At 47.6% G+C, this 23,506-nt stretch overlaps 1 protein-coding gene and 1 long non-coding RNA gene across 7 annotated transcripts in view; one reads left to right on the top strand and one right to left on the bottom strand.

Moving 5' to 3' along the window:
* Window positions 1-22,103, bottom strand: part of LOC111839497 (leucine-rich repeat transmembrane protein FLRT1-like) — a 27,715-nt gene extending 5,612 nt beyond the window's left edge. Inside the window, exons 1-3 of one of the 6 annotated variants that reach the window (XM_023803455.2) lie at window positions 20,913-21,799; window positions 3,671-3,715; window positions 2,959-3,479 (exon numbers count right to left, since the gene is read on the bottom strand). The gene's annotated coding sequence lies outside the window, so the exon portion shown is untranslated. Of the gene's footprint in view, window positions 1-2,958; window positions 3,716-4,062; window positions 4,361-6,736; window positions 6,833-20,912; window positions 21,800-22,068 lie in introns of those variants that run through there. The other 5 variants (XM_023803454.2, XM_023803452.2, XM_072706637.1 and 2 more) reach the window with 5 other exon arrangements.
* LOC111839499 (uncharacterized) lies at window positions 21,844-23,506 on the top strand. Its single transcript, XR_002837115.2, has 3 exons — window positions 21,844-21,921; window positions 22,166-22,224; window positions 23,031-23,506. It is a non-coding gene; the product is annotated as an uncharacterized lncRNA (long non-coding RNA).

The following is a 23,506-nucleotide window of genomic DNA, read 5'->3' as shown; positions in this document are numbered from 1 at the left end:
ACGTATTAATTAACCACAAATGAAATCTTAGTTACATACTGATCTCATATTCGTCCATTATTAAAGAAACGTGGCATGTTTTATTTCAAGCAATTAACACATTTCTTACTATGTATTGTATACTGTTGTTCTGTAAACATTTGTGAACAACTGAAGGAACTAAGGAACAACTGAAGGAACAAGTCATGAATAACACATGAAATACTGATCTCATATTCGTTCATCATTAATGAATTTTGACACGTTTTCTCAAGCAATTACTATATTTGTTACTATATTGGTTAATTCGGTAAACCTTTGTGAACTACTGAAGGAACTACTAAGGAACCGCTGAAGGACTAAGTAATGAATTACTAGTGAAATACTGATTTCATGTTTGTTTGTCATTAATGAATCATGATGCATCTTATCTCAAGTAGCTACTAAAATTGTTCGTGATTAGTTTTTCAGTAGTAACTGAGATACTACTCAGTATCTGTGCTTCCTCAAGTAAAGTTTTACGGTTTACTTAGCAGGTACTCCTACCCAGTTTGGGGTTAAGGGCCTTGCTCAAGGACCCAATGGGGAAATCTGCCTGCTGACCACGAGATTCAGCCTAGCAACCTTCTGATCATGACCACAGTGGCCACACACCACCCCCAAACACAAGCTATCATGCACACATCTTAAAATGTAATTGATTACATGAGCAGATTACATGCTTGGCCACAGAACGCACTGAGAAGTGTGGAGTGTTTTTTTCTGTTTACAGTGCCAGGGGAATAAAATGGTGGGTGGATCACCAACCGCAGGTGTGCAGTGAAGAATGGCCAACAGTGACATTCCATGACCGTATGTGACAATAAAGTCAGGAGTAGCCAAGGTAAAACCTAAAATCAATGTATGACTGAAGAAATCCCTTCCACCAATAGACATTGCACTGTCCTTTCTGTGTCTATTTGATGAATTATTAATAACTACATCTACATTTACATTACATTTACATGATAGACGCCAGCCTGTGGAGATCTACATATGTATATCTGCTTTTATGCTTAACAATGAACAAATTCTGATCTGCAATGCAGATGATTCACACCTTCAAATGTTTTCAGTTGGGTGTAATCTCTGAGCAAGCCCAAGCAAGCCGTCCCGATTCTGCTCATTGTAACGTCGACAGAGATGTTTAGTCATTTTGCACTTTCGTCAGCCTAACATTATGTAATCCGATAGTGCTACGAATGCTCCCAGACACGGGTAACGTTTGACTGCTCTGAAAAGCAGACGAGAGGACTGAGGCAAAATGGCCGTACTGCCCCCCGCTTGTGGATTTAACGGCCGTTTTTGTGCCCCGGGGGGGGGGGGGACAGCGTGAACGCAGAACATAGGTATATCACTCAGTGCATCTAACAGGTCTTTGCAGCCAGTCTGTGGAGAACAAACATTACAATGAAGCAGTGGTTCCCAACCCAGTCTTCAGGACCCCCCACGCAGTTCCCTCCCTGCTCTCAGCCAATCAAAATCACTGAATACCTGGGATAGTTGTGCTGGGAGTTGGGAGGGAGGAAAAATGTGGACTGGGTGGGGAACCACTGCAATAAAGCGTAAGAAACACGTGCCACACAGGAAGTCCATTATAAGCCTTTTTTTGTGAAATGATTTAAATGAACGGACTGGAGACACTCCAGTTGCACCTGCTCAAGGCACCAACATGGCGGTCTGCTGTAAAGCATGGTCACCTCTCAGCTCCAGGCTTACATCTGACTCTGGCCCAGGCTTCACAGAGTCTGCATGATCTCCTGCCTTGTCTGCCCGCATCCTCCGCTCGCGTGTCAGCTTCTCCTCTCGCCACCGAGAGACACGCTGTTCGGTGAATTGCTTTTGCCGCGCGTGCAAATGTGTGGGCGCGCGTGCACGCGTGTCTCTGTGTGTGCGGTGTGCGCGTGCACTTAGATGATTTCACACCCCATTTGCCATGTGCCTGGCCTAACACCCAGCGCTTCCCAGGGAATGTTCTGGATCACCGCGACCTCACGCGACGTAATTGGATGAGCGGTCACTAAGAACGCCTGCATGGACCTGCCGTCGAATTTCCTCCGAAAGACACTCGCAGGAAACACTGAAGAAAGTAACGCTTACGCAAGACTTCATTTTGGGCTACGATCCGATCTGTTTGTTTTGATCACACCTTCTCAAACAGATGTTCTGACTTTCAAAAGTTTAACTGTTTAGTCAAACAGTAGATCCCCTTGGAACTTCTTGCACATTATTTGATTTACCATTTTATATTGGTAAAAAGTGCCTTGCCTTTCTGTGTACGGATGTGCAAAAATCATACACAGTCTTGTGTTTATTACTTTCAGTCGTTCTGGTGTGTAGGCTGCCCCCCCCTCAAATCTGCCCGGTCATTTTCTAAAAAGCACGCCCACCCCCCTCTTTTTTTATCACCCTTTTCGCGAGCCATGATTAATCGTGCCCCCTTACACAAAACACAAAAGCCCTCCCACTCCGTAATTGCTTTGTTTCACTCGTCCTCTGCCGTAAAATTCTCCCCGTCCCGTCCTCCTGTTTTGCTGACCTGCGTCCATCTGCGTCTCCCCCCCCCCAATGTCCCTGGCCTCCTACGCTGTGCTTTTCCTGGCTGGTCGGAAGAACCCAGTAACTACAGAGTCTGTAACACCTTAAGACAGCTCAGGACACCACTACGGATGATCTGACAATTTAAAGGCAGTTCTACAGAGTTTACAGTCATTAATATAACTAGTTTTATATCCGAGTCGAATATTAACAGACAGCATGAAAATCACACAGGTTGAAACCACAGGGCTGATTTCTGTGATAATGAAGATCCTCTACGGTGTACTTAAAGATCTGTGTAACCGTGAAATTGACCATAAATAAGTTTACAGTTAACAAATGTAATAATGTCTGGCCCCAAGTGTAAGATGCATATATCCATAACAAGCGATAAAAGCCTACCTCGGATAAAATTGGCCACTGGGTTGATCCAGGAAATTCTGGATGGCGTTCAGCGACTTCTGTGGCAATTGTGACACAAGAGCACCAGGCCAATGGCTGGGGGGGGGGGGGGGGGAGGTCACACTCACACTGTTTGGTTAGTTTCCTGGGCCGCCAGCGAGGGTTAAAATCCGCTGCTGGCTTGTCTGACGCGCCCAACTGGACCTGGCATGGCCTGTTCTCCACGCGTGGCTCTGTCTGACTTCAGAAGCTGTGCTGGTCCTCCGCTGGGTTTGCAGATTCGCAAGGCAGGACTCTCCCCATTACACGCCTCGTCCAGATAGGAGTCAGGCCCGTGAAATAGGCCGCTATCTAAATGTCAGGCGCAAACCTTTATTTGCCCTTTTTGAGAATCCAGGCGGACCACGCAAATCAGAATATTTCCTCCTCAACTCGCTCCTTGCAGGAGATCCATCCGACTTGTTTTTTTGTCCGTTGTCTTCTTTCAAGTGCGTTGCTTAACTGATAACGTTTTATTCCACCTGTTGATATTAACGCAACAGTTTGGCATTACTTCCATGATAATCTGCGAAATATGATGAAGATCTAAGGTGTAAAATATTCATGTTTCCTTAACGCTTCTGTAGCCTTTTGGAGAGGCTTATCTGAAAGCCAGTGATAATGATGCTTAAGTCTTCTTTTCCTCTCTGTTGGTTAGGCTGGGCTGGGCTACCTATTGACGATGCAGTTCCGCTTCGTCGCATCCCAACAGCACCATCTAGTGGACCAAACAGAAAAATCACAACTTAAATTTAGCGGTCGAATTAAAAAAAAACAAAAACCTTATAACAATTTATTTAACCTTATCTAAATTCATGTCATTATAGCAGGTACAACGCCATTTTTTAAAATTTCTACAGCTGGATATTCTTCTCTCCGAAATTTAGCTCAAGCAACTCAGAGGTACAACAGCTTGCCCCCTTTTTGGACCTGACTGTGCTGTTGCAAGCAATATCTGTTTTCAATGCTCACCGCGGAAGTACAGTAACCGCACTTTATGGGACGACAGGCCTATTAAGTGGGTTCAACATAAAGAAACCAAGAACTGTAGTTGTCATAATTTACCTTTGCACAGTCTCGAGAGCCGCGTAACACAAAGGAGCAACCTTAAAATGTTTATCCGTATTTACTCTTTACCTGTCTTCCATGTCAGATTATGAATGTTATTAACAAAAAAAAAAGATAGGCTGGAGATGCCAAATTACTGGATAGCAGTTGTGCACGAAGTGCAAACGCGTGTCTAATTTTCCATTCAGCAGAGAGTAGATGAAGAAACGATGAAAATGCACCGGCTCTCGAACAATGGCGAGCAGCCGTCATAGCGATGCCGGTATGCTCAGACTTCCATGAGATTTGACTAGCCGTCCACTAACATGAACACGGTCGTTCGCATAAAAAGAAGAGAGAGAGAGAGAGAGAGAGAGAGAGAGAGAGAGAGAGAGAGAGAGAGAGAGAGAGAGAGACTGGAGTGGAAAAAAGCCGCACTGGGGAAAAAAGAAAAGCATTATTTCGGCTCGCCAGTATTCAGCCCGACATCCATTTGATGTTTATGCTCCCTGTAAAAATCCCCGTAGCTTTTAATATCTTTTTGTTTCCCTCTCTTGAAAGATGCGTGTCTGACAGTACTTAACAAACCCCTTTAATTGCTATCTAAACAAAACGTCACATTGGGAGTTGGTTAATGCCAGGCATTATGAAATAGGCTTGTTGAAAGGTCCGCACCGTATTTCATATGAAGACGAACAGTCCATTTAAATAGCGCGATTTGTTAGAGAACCTCGCGGCTCGGAAGTTGCCCGTTTTTATGCTCTATAAAGGTTGATTGACCGACGTATGCGTTTATGCATGCGGGTGAGCGTGTGTGGGCGCTTGCATGCGTGAATCCATGCTTTACGTGCGCTGAATTCATCTTTTGATGCTCCCATTTGTGTCGTTACCGTTACTGGTTCTGTGAGCCTTTGCCAGTTTTACCACTGGTACTAAACTCAGCCACTGGCTACAAGTCGGGTAGCAAGCTGGGCAGCCTTGAATGCAATCAGGAATACGGCTAGAAAACGGACTCGTTTTAACAAATGATCCCAATTTACAGATACGCCCCGATCTGCAGTATATCTTTTAAAAAAAGCCCCGAAGTAGATCCTGAAAGCAATGACCTTGCGTTTAATTAGCGATAATACGTGTTTTCCTATCGTCTAAATAACCTGTTTAAAAAGATAAACGATCCCATCACATTGACTTATGTTTAAATCCCAAGTCTGCTTAGACCCATTTATTTTAACTGGATCTAAACTACTGTGCAACAACTGATGCACGATCCGTGATTGCATTAATACTAAAGCCTACTATTCATGCAACTGCTTGTTTTAACTACTAAAAAAATATTATTAAACATAACACGTGAAAGACCAAGACCGCGCTCCGTCTGCGTTAATTTGCACTATTTTACTCAACTGAAATAAGTACTGATGGGGTACTCAGCTAACTGAAATCCTATTAATATATCTGTCCTCCATGCAGGGCTTAATTATCACAAATTCAAGTAGAGCCGCAGAAAACAAATCATAAAGTGATCAGTTGATTACGCAACTCCGCCGGGGTGCAATACAGCGACCCCAGAAAAAATTACCGCATCTGCGCTTTGCGTTGCTACTACTCGATCTGCCTTAATTTTAAGGGCACCGAGGGAAAATGTAAAGTAAAAACCGTAAAACCCATATATCCATCAATCTTTCAACGTTATATGATGGTGAGCAAGGCAAGGGGGGGCCTGGAACCTACCCCAGGCCGCCACCCACAGGACACGATGCCAGATCACGTTAAAATGAGTACCTGTGATTTTGTACACGTGCAGTAGGCCTACTTATTGTGCATACACGTCAAAATCATCCGGCATATACGCCACAACACGTTTTATTCCGAATTCACAATAGCTGCAATTTTTTGCACAACACTAGTCCTATATCTAAAATAGCATTAAGAAAATAAATCTCAGGCCTAACATTTTCTCACCGAAGCGAAATTGTCTCCGCTGACATTAACTTAACACTTGTTTCGCCATTTCGAACTAAAACGCCAAGCTGCCCATCCTGCTGAGAGTTTGTAGGATGGTCGGATGCACGACGGCGATCAAGATAACATTTTGTTGCTTTAAAATAACAAAGAGAATGTTTGTACATTCTGAAGCAAAACATAAAAAAATAAAATGAATAAACCCAAATGAGGAATAAAAGCCTATGTGTTTTGGTTAAGATGATCAGAAAAAAACATTTATTTAATTTGGCTATCAATCATTTTGTGAATGTGTTTTCATTGCACTTTTTTGTGTTCCCCTTGTTTGTGCCTACACCTTCCATCTTGGAGACACTTTGGATTTCTTTTATTTTTCGCAGCGAGGTTCACGGCCATCGTTAATGAAAAAGCTAAAGGAAAGATGATAATTAAAAGAATCGAGATTGAATTAAAATAAAGACGGTTCTGAGTTTAGAAGTGGGCGAGTAATTCAGAGCCCTACAATGTCGAGACTAAAATCGTTGTTAGACTAAATCACATTTTTACGAAACAGGAATTCACCCATTACAAGGACTACATAAGAAAGTCTCTGGGCAGCTAAATAAGAGTTGCCCTTTCGCTAAAGGTAAACAGTAAGCATTAAAATATGTAGATGTGGCTGTTTTATCGCTTAGGTTTTACGAGTGTATTCTATTATTAAAATAACGCTCATCACACTGTAACCTCCTACCCTAAAACCATTTCTCATCCTCTGCTGCGCTCACTCCAGGATTTATCGGCCGAAATACAGGCCTGGCGCCCCCGGCTCTGGACCGCACGACACCCTGATGTACTGTCGTCCCTGTCACATTACAGAGGAGAAGACCCCGAATTACTAGCATTACGTACATAGTTCATGGTGCATTTGAGTAACATGTTTAAACACACTCTAATTCAGTTCACGGGAAAATTACCAAGGAGATTTAAATGCTTTACGTGGTTATAAGTGCTAGACCGGGAGTATTGAATTAATACTGTAAGTTATGCAGTGCTACACACGAGCAGAATACACGTTTATATAGAAACGTTCATCCACGCTGCAAAAAAAGGGGAATGTGCATGCAAGCAGTTTTAAGTCTGTCAATGCGATTTGATATTGATTAGAGACCGTAATCCGTATGGGGGCAGTGACTGGAAATGAGCCCAGTGCGCAGGCGCAGACAGGCGCCGCGGGATGTGATCGGACTGCTAACGCCGCCGCACATTGGACCATTCAGGGAGGAAGAGGCGAAGGGGAGAGAATGAGAGTGAGAGAGTGAGACAGTGAGGGGAGGGGGGGAAGGGGGAGAGGTAGAAAGAGAGAGAGACGGACAAAGCGCAAGGGAATGAGAGAAAATCCGAAAAAGAGAGACAGAATGAAAGAGACAGACAAAGACTGGGAGCGGGAGGGGGAGAGAAATAGAGAGAATGTGAGCGAGGCTGGTGAGGATGATGGAGGAGAGGGTGAGATGGGAAGTAAGGGATGCTCAGAAACCCGCAGACTGACACTGACAGACAGAGATTCCTCTTCTTTTCTGATAATTATATCTCCCGCTTCCCCAGCCGGGTGTAACGTCCCCGCGCTTCTCCCCCCCCCATTAGGTAAAGAATCAGTCCTAACAAGAAAGCTTTTAGCTGAGTTAATTAAGAAACATCCATATGCAGTGTGTAATGCTCAATTTACATTCTCTGCCGCTCTCTCCATCGCTCCCCATCTACATATCTGTTTATCTACATATCCTCTCCTCCCTTTTATCATATTTTGAATAATTTCTGTCTGTATTGGATTAGGATTGGCTCTCATTTTTATCGTTGTCTCTATTTTTCTGCTGAAATGATCTATATGATCAAAACACTTTCCCGCCAGGCAAATTGCAATGGTCCTTTCAGACATTGTCACTGTGTGGGCACGATTTGTTATTGCATTATTGCGCGTCTTTTTTTTTCTTTAGAAAAAAAAAAAAAACACCCACCCACAATAACTTTTGATGTGTTTCATGTCTGCTTCCTTTGAGTCATTTTGAACTGTGACCCCTTTTTCCCTCCCGTTGTCTTGAAACCCCGGATGAGGTTTGGGGCGAAACACACCCTCAAACAGAAGGAATGTGAGACAGAGAGGGGGGGTGGGGCGGCAGTGTCATGGTGCTGTATGAACAACTTGTAAGAGTATTCCAGCAACACACAGGTAGGTGATATTTATGCCAATGTAGCATTTTGAATGTGACTTTGGAACCTCGGAAAGGGAAACGGTAATTATTTGGCGCATAAATAATGGACAGAGGATCGGATTGCTTTGAAAAACACAAACTGGTGTGAATGGAAGCAACTGCACCCACTAACGATGGAGAATGAGGGTGAAACGGAGGGAGGGGTGGATGTAAGTACAGCCTCAGAACTCCAAGAATGACAGGTGCGGAACAAAAAAAAGGAACGTTTTTAAATATTCATTTCATCTAATTATACGGGACCTCAATTAGTTGGCAAGAAGGAAAAAAAGGAACCGTCGTTTAAACGGCCGTGCCGGCAAGTCAGCGCGTACCCGAGGAGCGCGTACCCGAGGAGCCGCGTGAGCGTGCGCCGAGTGCCTATCCCAGCACGCGCGCGTCCGAAGCACCTTAAGATCCAGAACATTCCCAGTTTAAAGCTGCCCTTGCCAGTCAAAGAAATGGTGCAAGTGAGAATCCATTCCAGGGTTCATGAGACCAAAACATCTCGCATACCCTCCACCCCCCACAATAAACAAATTATAAAAAGAAAATAGTCTCACGGTGCATGATTTCCCCCCCACATTGGATCCACTCCTATGGTTAAACACAATGAGCTACTGTCATGCAAACGCCCTCAGACGCAGGTCTGTGGAGATGAAGTCCATTAGATCTGATGCGGCGTGTTTAAATGATGACAAAAATAATTTCACACCCTCTCCCCCTCCATTCTCATCGCCTCCCTTAAATTCCTCGCTCTGTACCCCACCGTCCTGCTGTCGTCACTTCGATTCCGCCCAGCTCATCGTTACCCCCGTCTCCGTCCACCACCGTGTCAGTCCAGAGACCACCTCTGTCTTTCTTTGGCCACTAGCTGGCAGACATATATACCAGTGTGACTCCCACTGGCTGGTGAACACAATCACACACACCACAAACACAAGCACACACATAAACACACACTTGCGTGCTCTCGTGCACAGACATCCACACAGACACACTCGTAGACACACACACACATCCCTCTGCTTCCCTGTTGCCGTGTGAACGATGCAGTGACTGGAAATAAACAGGCAATTTAAGTGCAGGACACTTCACTGCCCCCCACCCCCCACCCCCCCCCGCCTGGTGCTGCCTGCCTGCTCTCCATCTTTCTCTCTTCACTCCTGTCACAGTCACACACAGGTGGACAGAGGGGAGGGAACAAGGTCAGTATGGGGGGGTGGGGGTGCGGGGGCTGGTGAAATAAAGGGCAGGTGAGTTTGCAAACGGCACGGGAAAAGGTCTTTACATCAGATGCACATTCGGTTAGCGCACGCTTGGATATTTTACACGTTTGGCGCGTGTTGGAGGTGACGCCGGATCGATGGGCCAGGTGCTTTTGGGCAACTGTCTGTCCTGGAAAACAGAACAAAAGACGCCGTGGTTCGAGTCGATGGAGTGAAGCGGCGGAGGGGGGGGTATGGCTTCCAGGCCGCATTTTCCGTGTAAAATCCGCTCCTAGTGACAGGCCCCCGCTCCTAAACTGCTCAGCTCACCGAACCACGTCCCCCCCCCCTCTCTGGGCAGGCGGGCGGGGGCGTGGAGCGAGAAACCCAGACGGCGGAACCGCGGCCGACACGGTCCGGCCTAACAAGGCGCGTCCGTCCCGCCGCCGCCCCATCTATAGCTCGCGCCGTCGTCGCCGCCCACGCTCCCCCACCCTCGCTCCCCATTGGCCGTTTCCGTCATCCAGTGGCGCCGCATGAATATTAAAGGCAGTGGTCCCGCTCGCTCCTGCCTGCCAGTTAATAATGACGATTTAATAGGCTGGCTTGTTGACATATCCCGGCTGCTTTGTTCCCCCCCCATCCGAAATGACAGTCTTATGTAGCTCGAGAGCGAGATGGAGGAGGAGAAGAAGATACAGAATGGAATTCTCCGTCCTCCCTGTTCCCCCTCTCCTCCCCCTCCCTTCACCTCTAAGGTAACCTTCCTCCCTCCCAAACTCTCTTCTCACTCCCTCTTTTGCCCCCCCCAGGGGTTCCTGTCCTCCTAACCTCTTCTCACGCCTGCCCTAACCCCCCCTCCCTTCTAGATCCGTCTGCTTTCCTGGGGGCCTGACGAACGGGAGCAGCTTATCGTTCGCTTCCAGGGCCTTGCCTGACGTCCCCCCCCCCCCCCCCCCCCCCCCACCACCCCGTGCTGAGGCCATGTGATGACTTGCTTAGTTTCCCTTCCCTTCCCCTACAGCCCCCCCCTTGCCACGGAACAATGTTCCCCACATGCCGGACGCTGCTGCCATACGATGCCTCAATAATACCGGGTTTATGCTATTCTAGCCGAACCGGTATCGTTTAACTGTATAGTCAAGGGATTTGTATAGGTGATGGTCATTAGAGGGGCCATAATTTATACAGAGGGGCCAACCTGATCATTAGCCAATGACATGTTTTGAATCAGTGAGTGACAGCAGAGAGAGCACCCCTGGAGCCAATCAGCTTACATCTGGGTCCAGTGCCCCAGTGGTCCCGCCCCTGTGTATAGTATCTGCCCGGGATCTGGCATGGATACAAAGCCCCCTCATGTTACTACAGATAATTACCCAAAACTGTTGGGACGGTGAATGTTCTGGGTTTACTGGCCAACGGGCAGCTCTATGATGTATAAGTTAACTTAAAAAAACAACAGTATTACAAGCGTGGAAGCCATTTATTAACTTGCTAGTCTGAATTTTTAGTAAGTAATGTTCTGCTGGGTACTGAATAAATTTCTGGACTGTAAGTCCCTAACGCAGGTGTGAGGCCATTTCTAAAACCCAGGGCCGGTCAATCCTACTTCTGAGGGGTTGCTGACTGGAGCTGAGGCCAGCCGATTTCACTCCGTCTCAGACAGGGACACTGACAGCAATGCTGTGGGGTGGGGGAAAGACACGGGGGGGGGGATTTTATTTAGGACGAGGGCAGAAATTAACTGGAACAGAGGGGTAATGGGGTGTCTTTTTTCAGAGGGGAAAAAAATGAGGATGGTGAAAGGTTGTGGCTGTAGGGGACCTGGATCGGCATGAAGGTCTGGGCAGGGTTACGGGGGAAGAGAGAGGGGGGGGAAAAAAAAGAAAAACCAACCATATATAGTACAGCAAATGTGGAGAAGGTCACCTGACTACCCCTCCCCCAGCCCGAAGACCACACCCCTCTCTGCAGGGGGCGCCTTTGTTCTCATCCAAAATAGTTCCCACTCGGGCTCTTGAATCAGCATCATCAGTATATCTCTCATCAGCACCAGGCTCCTCGGACATGTTCGCGAACCTGAGGCATGTCCACCTTCAGCCGGCTTTGCTCAAGGCTCAGTACTTAGAAGCCGCCCCTGGATGGTGACCTTTTAAGAGCGGAGATCATCCACGCTGCTCTGGAGGGCCTGAGAAAGGACGCGAGCGCGGAGCTGAACGGAGCTGAGGTCTTCCCGCCACGTCACGCAGGTCTCAGAGTGGCCTTCCCGGGCCGAAACCCGCCAGGCCTACAGACAGATGCAGGTACCTGGCGTTAGTCTACGCCTCTCCGTCACGCGAGAAGGTGGATGCGCACGAGCAGCCCACGTCGTTGAATAATTAAGGCGACGTGGATTTTTTTTTAACCCGGTTTGCCTCTCCCGTGGGTCTCAGTGTAAACTGTGCCTGGGCGGTAGATTCAGATCCATGTAATGAGAGCAGGACGTGACCCCACCCCACCCCACCCCAGGACAAAATGAGATGGGGGTGGGGGCAGGTTAATGGGATATACAGATGTGGTAGAGTGGGCGCTTAGGTTCGTCACCTGGCAGTGCAGAGCGTAGAGAACACTTCAGCCACAGAGGTCGCCGTTAGGCGCTCGGGACCGGAAGCTGGTAGCGATGCGTTTGTTTGTTGGGGCCTGGTCTCTGCACAGGGTCAAATCAAATTTACCCTAAATGGGCCTCATACGTCTTACTTGATGTAATCTCCCAGTGTAATAGGATGACGGTTGAACCACAGTGCCATCTAACAGCGTTATAGTCTGTCAGGCTCTAGAACGTTCCGGCATGAACTTGACTGATTTACTGAGACCCTATATCGTATCGGGGGGGCACTGGTTACCCCCCTCCCTGTTCTGTTTTTGATCGTCATTTTGAGATTTAGGTATAAGCATCGCAAAGGGTCATGGGTCAACGCTACTCACACTTGTATGTCTAACAGTTAATAGAATCTGCACTTGGTGATACATCAACCAGGTGCCGTGGGTTTAAAAACAAACGACATTAGAGCGATTGGAGTCCCCCCCCGCCCCGGTCTGCCTTTACTCATTTCTGATGAATGAGAAGCATCCATCATGGACCATCCAGACGTGTACGATGTCCATATTCCCGGCTCCAATTCTTCCACAAGCCTCAGTGTCGCTGCCACCGTCAGTCTCTTCTTCATTACCGTCCTTTGCTTTTATTTCTCTCCTTTTCATTCCGAGTTTTATCCCGCGGGCCCCCTCAAATTCCAGCCTGTCCCTTTAATCTGCCGCTCGTAGAGGAAGACTTTATCCGCGCCGTAATAATTCAGGATTACGTGATCCCGTTACATGTGTGTGTGCATGCGTGTGTGGATGGATGTGATTGTGCGTGTGTACGCACAACCAACCAGCTGAGTACTCTGTGACTGTGACTCTTTATACTCAGCCGGTTGGTCGAAACAAAATCTTGGTCCGGGCTCTCTGGACTGGAAGTTGGAAGAGCATCATACTTTTAATCTGTGGGTCCAGGGATCAAATCCCTGTTTGGGTGACCCTCTTTTTAGGATCCTGCAAAAGAAACGCAGGTTGTTCCTCTGAAAGAGCCTGAAACGTTCCCTATATGAGGGGCTCTTTGGGGGAAGCGTGCCGCTTAACAGGCTAAGATCAGAAGGTCACCAGTTCAAGCCTGGCCTTAGCCAGACCAGTCATGCATGCATCATGCAGATGGTCATGCATGCATGGTTATAACTAGAATCGGGCATGACAGCCCTTTGAAGGAAGCCACATATTGCAAGTTCATCTCTTTTTTTTTTATTTAATTTTTTATAAGGGTTACTAGATTTAGCTGTGAAATCATCCTTAGGATTATGATAGGATAGAATCTGGATCAGATTCAAACTTAGAGATCCCACCAATATAATTTAATTTCGCGTTTTGTGTGAACTAGATTTAGAGGCTCTAAATTACTCATATCGGCAGACCTAATGTCAATGATCCGCATTGTAAACATTATATAAGGTGATACCATATCTCTCTGCACTGTCAGTGAATTTATTGCTTTGAATTCACCCTCCGTATGAAATGTGTGATTTAAATAAAGTTGCCCAGCCTTTGAATGCTATTCACACAACACTTTTTACTGGCATGGATTCTGCTCAATCCCAACGCGACAGCATCTGCCTCTTATGACCGACTGCTTCTCACTGTTCACGTAAAAGGGAATAGAGCAGATTCAGGGCTGGCAGTAAAGTTTTGTGCACAACGATAAAAAGAACGGTACGACTTCGTACCGAAGAGCTGTTCCGAAGAATCGGATTGTTCGCGAAAGCAACATCAGTCTAGTTACGTATGTGTGTATTCATGCGTGTACGAAAGATAACGTATATGTGAATGGATGCGTTCCATGCGTTAATGTGTGTGTGTGTGTGTGTGTGTGTGAGAGAGAGAGAGAGAGAGAGAGAGATGGTCATATGTGTGTGTGAACCTGCAACCTCGTCCAGATACTGCATTCTGTACACTCACAGAGTAGTGACAAGGTCTCAAACCCCTGTTTAAAGGAGGCCTCGATCGCTTGCTCGTGAGTCGGATCTGCTGCGCATACAGAATTTTGCAACAACCCGTTGAAATTTGAACGCCACACATTATGGGGGGAAGACCGTATATGGAGACCAGCGATTTTTAGCTACAAACAAGCTGAATGTGAAAATGAATGTCAGGCTGGCAGGGATTTTTACTGGAAAAGCCAAACTTTAAAAATATCTCTGAAACAATTAAAGACGCGACTTGGTTTAAATAGAAGCCATTAGTCTCAAGTTACAGGAAAGTTTATAAACTAACACAATTATTCATCTATCCATTTGTGTTCAAAATGCTTATCTTGGACAGAATCACAGAAAGGTTTGGAGTCGATCCCAGTCAGCACAGGACAAACGCAGGGGGACACCCGAGACGGGATGCCAGTCCGTCACTGGGCAGGGGGACACCCGAGACGGGATGCCAGTCCGTCACTGGGCAGGGGGACATCCGGGACGGGATGCCAGTCCGTCACTGGGCAGGGGGACACCCGAGATGGGATGCCAGTACGTCACTGGGCAGGGGGACACCCGAGACGGGATGCCAGTCCGTCACTGGGCAGGGGGACACCCGAGACGGGATGCCAGTCCGTCACTGGGCAGGGGGACACCCGAGACGGGATGCCAGTCCGCCACTGGGCAGGGGGACACCCGGGACGGGATGCCAGTCCGTCACAGGGCAGGGGGACATCCGGGACGGGATGCCAGTCCGTCACTGGGCAGGGGGACACCCGAGATGGGATGCCAGTCCGTCACTGGGCAGGGGGACACCCGAGACGGGATGCCAGTCCGCCACTGGGCAGGGGGACGGAATGCCAGTCCGTCACTGGGCAGGGGGACACCCGAGATGGGATGCCAGTCCGTCACTGGGCAGGGGGACACCCGAGACGGGATGCCAGTCCGCCACTGGGCAGGGGGACGGAATGCCAGTCCGTCACTGGGCAGGGGGACACCCGAGACGGGATGCCAGTCCGTCACTGGGCAGGGGGACACCCGGGACCGGATGCCAGTCCGTCACTGGGCAGGGGGACACCCGGGACGGGATGCCAGTCCGTCACTGGGCAGGGGGACACCCGGGACTGGATGCCAGTCCGTCACAGGGCAGGGGGACACCCGGGACGGGATGCCAGTCCGTCACAAACCACATTCCCATGCTCTTCAGGAAATTTAGAATCACTAATTAACTGAATGTCTTTCGATTGTGGCAGGACACCCTCACAACACGGGATAGAGACTCGCAAACATCACATATGCAAAACAGAGCTGCTCAACCCCCCAAACGTGGGAGGTCTAAAGCAGAGGTGCTACCCACTGTGCCACCGTAACATAATTATAAGGAATTATAATATGGAAAAGCACATACAAAATATCCAGAACTACTGTTCACATATTTATTATGAGCGCTACATGTCCTGACCTCAATAATTCATAAGAGTCCAGTGAAATATTTGCACCGACCAGATCCTGCGCTAGATTCCAGCGTAACCCAGGGATTTCACTTCCAACAAAACTGATTTTTCAAGCTATAAAAAGGAAAAAAGAAAAAAAAAAAAACAAAGCGTGCTTTTTGTAACCCATTTCTCATAATTATTATTACATATTTCTCGCTTGTATTTTAGTTTTTATCTATCTATCCACCTTCCAACTGCTTATCTTGGGTAGAGTAGCTGAGGGGGGGGGGGGGGGTGGCTGGAGTCTGTCCCAGGCAGCATTGGGCATAAGGCAGGGGACACCCTGGAAGGGATGCCAGTCTATAATAAAGGAAAAAGATTAAAAAATCCATCGCTAGAAAATCAGAATAAACTCGTCCCTGTATGTATTCAGAGTGGATGTATTATGGGTAGAGAAAATTTGTTTTTTTTTTAAACCAGCGTAGAGTCCTCCCTCATCTGGGAGAAAAAAAGCATTATGGAAATGGCTGGAATCAAAGGACCACACAGCTAGTGAATCTGACGGCACATTGCGCCAGCCAATTTACAAATGTCAAAAGTGACGTCTTTCATTTCCGTCCCCCACGTTTTTAATGCGTCTGTTCCCTTCCTCAAACCTTTTAGTCAAACGCTTTACATTCTGCACTGAGGATCCCGCGTAGCCAGAATCCCGAGCCGAGTTTCTCCGTGTTACTATGTTCCAGAACTCGCTTCCCTCCAACAGTTGACCTTCTTGGTAGAGAATGACTACCCCCCTCCACCCCACCCCCCCACCAATGTTGGCATTTCTTCTGACCAATTCCTTGCTGTACTTCAAAAAAAGGTCAGCACCTTCCAGGCAGATACCTACGGTTTCAAAACGGCATCAACAGCTAAACCCCTGGGTCGGAGGCTTTGTCTAGAAGCCATGCCAGATCTCGGATCTGGGACACAGCTTGCGCCTAGCGATACTGCGCGCGAACCAACGGTACAAGGATCCAGAGGACTATTTTGGTCCCCAGTACTTTCTATAGCTATATCTGCAGTTAACAAGCAGTTCCCACCGTTGTTCTGGTCCTGTAACGTGAAACAGAGTGTTCCCAGCCATAACTCAAGGGTCCCTGTCACCACGTTAATCTGTCGAGCGTACGCTGGTAAATTCCTCCTCCCTGGCCGCGCCTGCTGGTTGTGAGTTCTGCACCCATTTTTTTTTGGCGCCGATATTTCCCAGAATAGCTGGTGGCGTTCATCGCCCCCGCTCTCTCAGGCGTGCTGAGAGCGCGACCGGAAACAAGGGCTTCTGGGGCCAGTCGCAGGTCCCCTGGGGGAGCGATATTGGCCCGGATACAGAAGATGGATGCTTTTTTGGGGGGGGGGGGCAAGTAAGGTCAAGTGATGGGGTGGCGAGGGGGGGGAGGGCGGAGAATAGAAGTGACGGCTGAACTTGACTGCAATTTGCAATGCATTTTAGCAGAGGGGGCTGTTTCTGCGTAATGGCGTAAAAAGTACTCGATAATTGCTCAGCGGCGCAAACTAGAGTTGAGCGCAGCGGGAAGATTACAGGGCTGAGTATTTTGTTTATTCCGCACCTGACGGAGAGGACAGTATGGCGAGCGCAGATTTATTGCACCTGAGCTCAGAATTAAAAGCTTCTAAATGGAAGCAGCAACGCGGATTTGAGTTCCCGGCCTTAAATTAGGACCTGCGCACGTGTAGCGACCGGCGATTCGACTAGCAGTCCATCACTGGGCTGTCGTGAAGGCCGTAGTTCATTTCCAGCTCCGAATCCAAGTGGATTCTGGCGGGAATTGGCGCTGAAAATGCATCGCTGATTGCTGCCACACCTGCAAAACTCAAGTAGGAACCTTTGTGGCGGAACCAAAAAGTACAGACTAGACCGACGAAATACATATGTAAGTATAAACAGTCACAAGCGATACACGTGTCATAAATAATAAGTACATTTAAAATAAGAAAAAAGCAAAAGACCGGAGGAGTTCATAAAATCAACGATTGTACATTAACGTTGCTACACACGCGGTTTGAACCAAAGCTGCTTGTCACATATCTGTCACGCTCACGGAATCGGCGTCGCGGACCTTTGGAAGTTTCGCTTACCTTTCAAAATGATCAAGAGCTTTGATACTAGTGAGTTTTGATACTAGTGAGTTTTGATACTAGTGCCTCCTGGTTTAAGATTTGTTCATCGCTGAGAGTTCAGACGGCGGCAAAGCGATAGTGAATATTAGCCGTGATTTTGGCGCATTTATTTATCTGGAACTTTTCTTGTGTTTGAGAGAAAACAGGGTGGGATGATCACTGAAGCAGTTAGGGACCTAATGATGTAATCTCTTCATCAATCCTGGGATCCGAACCAATAACCTTCTGATCAGAAGCCTCCTAACCAGCTGCACCACGTATAGTTCTGTGAGGGTTGTCTGCTTATTGGTGCGACTGTACAGCTACTTGATGCCACCATAACTCTGTCAGCAAGGCTGTCTGCCCTGATCCCTGCTCTTGTCCAATGAGAGCGACCCTGAGAGACGGTGGGACTGCTGTGAGGATCCATGCCCCACCCCCACCTACTCCCCCGTTATGTTATCATTCACTACGTGTTTTTTTTTTTTTTAATCCTACAGGGTGACGTGAGTGACATGTGCGTTTATCTAAAGCACAGAGACGAAAAACAGCAGGAGGGAAAGAAGGGGAAAAAAACGATGGGGGGGGGGAGAGAGAGAGACGGAGGACTGTGCCGCACCCTCCCACGAGCCGGACAAAAATCCCCTCCGAGTGGCTTGGAACGAACGAAGAAAATGAAGGGGGGAGGGACAGAGAGGGAGTCTCCATGTGGATGAAAAACAAGGTACAGTGGGTGTGGAGTTCTGTGAGACATCCGGAGCGAGCTGGGGGATCTCCGACGGGTGGAGAACGGGATGCTGGAGAGATGTACTACGTGCACACGGCTCAGCACAGCAACCGGGCAGACTTGTGTGTACCTCTCCGTCGGAGTCTTTCCTGCAAGCTCTGGAAACCGAACGGCCCGACACCGTTCAGGGTGGAAATCCCCAACCAAGTACCGGAAACAGGAGGTGTACAGTTGAGCTACAGAAACCAAATGCCTCTCTAGCCCAGCGAAAGGCTTTTAATTCCGTACGGCCCCCATAGAACACAGTGAGATTATGTATAACATAATCAATTGCTATTTATTTTTCATGTTCTTTACTCTGATTCATCTTTAGACTTTAAGAACTCTGCTCTGCCTCATCCACAACTGACACTGGGAAAATCAAAGAGAAACATCCAGCTTTCCATCACTTAATCATTATATGCTTATAGGCCGGCCTGGAGCCTATTCCATGAAGCACTGGGCCCAAGGTAAGAGGCACCCAACACAGAGTTCTAGGATTACCAGTTTGTCTAACTGCATGTCTCTGGAATGAGTGAGGAACCTGGTGTACCTGGAACATAAATGATGGAAATATTCCGGCGCACAGAGCAGGGGTGGGACTCAAACCCCCAGCATTGGGGCTAGCCAATCAGGGTCATCCATCCATCCATTTTCCAAACCCAATTGTCCTATGCAGGGTCATGGGAGTCTGGAACCTACCCCAGAATCCACAGGCACGACCCAGGATGGGGCACCAGCCCACAGAATATCATCCAAAATTAAATAATAATTTCACATATTCAAAAACAATTTCACATGTTCTATTAATGTTTAGAGATTTTTTTTAAAGCTACATTTTTAAGAAACCATATATCCCCTGCCGATTGGGCGCATTTTTCTGTTATCTGTCAAAATAAATGATCGATATTCATCCATACGGCCATCTAGAACCTTCCGTCAATAATGCATAAGAGCACTCGTGCAAAAACCCAGTCAGTGTATCCTCCGAGGAGGAGGCGAGATGGACGCAGAGCAAACCCAGCTTGAGGGCTTGTCGTCTGGGCGGCATGTTTACAGCCCTGAGTGACATTCAGGCCCCGGGACCCAGGAGTGGACATGAGTAAGAGAGGAGCCCTTTGGGAAGAGTAACTGAGAAAAAAAAAGACCATATAAGACTGAAGAATGTAGGAGACCAGTGGAGGCCACAATAGGAGTTTTCTCTGGACCAGAAAACACAGGAATATTTGTGTTTATCTGGATGAAAAACAAAGGAAGTGGATTTCATTTTGTGGGTCTAAAATAGACCTGTTTGATACAGAAGAGTCCAAGGCGACATTTAAGTGTCATCATATGTGAGCTCCTCTCGCATCAGCGGAGGTCGCTGCTAAAATATGGTGGTTGCTAATGGTTTGAGTGCATCCCAGTCTGAGGCAGCCTCACATGTGTACACCGCCGGAAGATTTCACAAATATATTATTATGCTGCCACCATTACTCATTTCTGTAACACCTCTTTGTGACAGTAAAGCCATTTTAATGTCCTAGGCAGAACGCAGCAGGGGGTCGCCAAGGAACCTTTGAAATGTTCTTTTACGTCAGTTGAGCACCACATTACGGATGTAGCGGCAGAACCCTGCTGGGATCTGAACGAACAGTGCCGCGGTGTCGGGACATGCGCTAAGCACAAGGCCACCAAGCCAGCCATAAAACTTTAATAGGGCGCTGTATTGCTCTTCAGAGGGCCTGGCTCTGCCGGGGTGGGTTTGACATGCCGCTGAGAGGTCCACTGGCACCGGGGCAGTGACTCCAGCGGATCCATGCGCTTCATTGCCACCGCCTGGGCAGCGAGGGCGCAGCGGAGTCAGGCGGCACCGCACCGCGTCCAGCCCGCCTTCATCACGCCCGGCTCGCCGCCCCACATCCGCTAATGTGCCGCATTACCGTGCACTTTTAACAGTTCCCTGCTTTTCTCTCCCCTGCTCTGCCGCGCAGGCACACACACACACACACACACACACTGTCATGTATGTGCTGGTAGCGCCCTGACAAGCACAGGTGACTTGCGCTGAATATACCGATATTGTGGACGTATTTCCTTTGCGTATGTATGTAAAAGCCACGTATTCAATTCACTATCCACTTCATACACTAGTGTCAACAAATAACTTTAGCCTATATATATATATATATATATATATATATATATGTCGTTCAATGTTTTATTTATATAGCCTATATACACACACACACATACACACACTTATAGCCGAAAATGGTCAGTATTAACTTATTAATTTAATTTAATTCTGATTTATTTTTCGCAAACATCTTTGACTGCGTTTATCTTCTTTTCTTTAACCGGACTTCCCAATTAGTATCAGCTTATAATAGAAAAAATAAATAAATCAACGTGTGTCCCCCAAACCACACAGACGTATAGCCTACATCTCTATACGCCGCTTGCCATGTTATTACCCCACGGTACGTTAGATTAGTTACACCAACCTTGCTATAGCACACAACGAAAGGAAAGTAAATCACCCGGAGCAGAAGCCGAGCAAAAAAAACGTGCATGCGAAAAAAAGACATTTCAGACAAACCTACCTTTCAAAACGGCACCCGATCGCGTTTCTCCATGTCCTCTCGGTTCGTCACAGCCGTCGCTTTCTCCCTCGGCTCGGTTCTTATTTCGCCATTTAATTTAAGGCTCCCCAACGTCCTGTTTTTGATAAGCTGTAACAACCGCTTTCACTGGACAATTATTCCGAATAAAGTCCCTGACGTTATTTGGATCCTGCGTGTCAGTCAGTCATCATCATAATAATTGTTTGCATCCCTCCCACTCCGACAGTCCATCTCCAGTCCTGCCTCCCCGTCTCCCAGTACTAACACGCATCCGTGGAAATCTACTCACTGGTGCGAAATTAAAATCGAGTTTAAGGAATAAACCGCTAGTGTGTATTTACGCCAACAACTCACAAACTCAATACACAAAGCGCAGCCTATTGCATATTATCAACGGCTGTTTTATAATCTACATTATTTCTGCCCCCGTCTGTCGTCGGATGTTGCATCATTTTTTTTGTCCTATAGAAATTTGCTTTATTTCTGTAAAATTGGATTTGCCCGGCTGCGATTAAGTTTCGATCCTTTTCGTTTCATACGCAGGGTCTTTGGTCTTTTTTTGGGGTCTGAGACGGATTGAGAGCCGATTGCGGCGTTGGGAGAAGGGGATCCGTCGAGGGCTGGAGTCTCTAGTCTTTGTGTGTCTGTGTGTGTGTGGTACGTCTCTGTGAGTGTGGAGGTGTGACAGTCTACTGGTGTGGTTGGGTATTTGTTTTTCTCCGTGTAATTGCATATAAACCAACTTTGTGTGGGTCGGACGTGCCTGTGTCTGTGTGTGTGTGTGTGTGTGCGTGCGTGCCACGGGAGCGCGGATTTGCGAGGAGCGCCGGTCGCGCGTTTGCCATTGTTCCAAATGATCAATATTAGCGTTCATGTAAAGCAGCGCTCATCATTAAAAACGCCGTCGGCGCTGAAGGAGTCTGTCTCTACAGACTGCACGCCTTTTCAATCACTGGCTACACATGCGATGCCTGGCGTTGCATCGCAGGTGAATGGGGATCTGAAATGCCTGTCACCTGTATTTCCAAAGCCTTTGACACCACCTTATGTTAGCATGCTCTATCCATGCCGCGTTTATAAATAACGATAAGGGCACGTTCAAGGCAGATGACTGAATGCGCGTATAAATACTTACGCGTGGTATTTTCTATAACCTGCACGAGTCTTTCAGATGTGTCACTGGTGAAACAGCTACTGGCTTATGCTCCAACTAAGTGTCTGTTTTGTTCCAGGCGAGACGTACCTCCGAATGCCGGCGCGACAGGGGAAAGGCGCAGAATAAGGCACGACGGTAGGCGTTTGAATCCCAAGGGGAGGCGGGTTACTTGGAAATGCAGAGAAAACGTCTCACCTAATCAACACTAAAGATGTACAAAAAATGTAATTTTATACGAGCGTGAAATCAACACTGCCGGTTTGCCAGAAACGTCACATCCACGTTGGGAGTGGAATAAATATATGGTGGTATTGAAGAAGAAACCTTGACTACAGTAAGAAAGTTTTTTTCTCATTCACCGCCTCCTATAACTTTCCTCCGTCGCCCCATAATGTAAGTTAATGAGTGCCCTCTTGTGGCGAAGGCTCCACGCACCAACCGGGCAGGGAGCTGCAGAATGCCGTCCGAAGGTGCTTATCAGCGTGGGTGGGGACGCTACCAGCGGCTCGTTTGATACTCTGGCTGCTGCACATTGTGCAGTGGTTAAGGATATGGCCTTCAAAGTTGCTAACTCCAGTCCCTTGAGAGCTCACGTCGTAGCACCTCTGAGCCAGGCACTTAACCTGAATCGCTCCAGTAAAACAACCAGCCATATACATGGAAAAGATTACGAGATGCGTTGGGGAAGGGGGGGTGGGCTTTGGCTAGGAAACAAAATTATTCACGTTTAGGCCTATCATGTCCGGTTATCCACGCTGTTGCATAGCGCCGGCCTTATTATAAGCTTTACGTGCAATCGGTGCATAACGGTTTATGGTTGTGGTGATAAAGACGGTGGGCAGTTATCCGGGTGCGATACAGAGCTGGGTCGTGCCTCTTTTCACACTGTCAGCTGTCATCGCCCCTCTGCCTTGTTTTGAAGGAGGTGTCTATGTTCACAGGTCAATACCTCCATTGAGCTGGGGATAGAGCGGGATCGGGGTCGCCGCAGCCCTCGACGGAGTCTTTATTGGGCATCACTCACTGAGGAGAGGAGTCACAAAGAAGACCTGTTTTGGTAGACGGCTGCGACGGGAGGGTAAGCCCGGGGGCTTTGCTGGTCGATCGAGTTCGGCGCACAGTGTCTTACGAGGAGCGGCGTGGGCAGTCTGCAGGGTGATGTATTCTGGAACAGGGACGTCTGATCTGACTAAATCTCGGAATGCAAAAAAGACTGGGAAATGTATGACCCCGAGATGTAACCTAATGATTCATTTTTTTTTTCATATTTTAATCTCTATCAAAGCCAGCATATGCTACATCCTGTTTAAAAATGCAGTTTCACTCGACTTCTGTCGTTCATGAACGATTAGTTATGATGGAACGAATCTTAAGTGAACTTTCACTGGGTGATTGTTAACTTCGTTCAATGACTCAC

The sequence above is a fragment of the Paramormyrops kingsleyae genome, chromosome 24, assembly GCF_048594095.1.
Source record: "Paramormyrops kingsleyae isolate MSU_618 chromosome 24, PKINGS_0.4, whole genome shotgun sequence".
Taxonomy (NCBI): Eukaryota; Metazoa; Chordata; class Actinopteri; order Osteoglossiformes; family Mormyridae; genus Paramormyrops; species Paramormyrops kingsleyae.
This window is presented reverse-complemented; position numbering and strand designations above follow the sequence as displayed.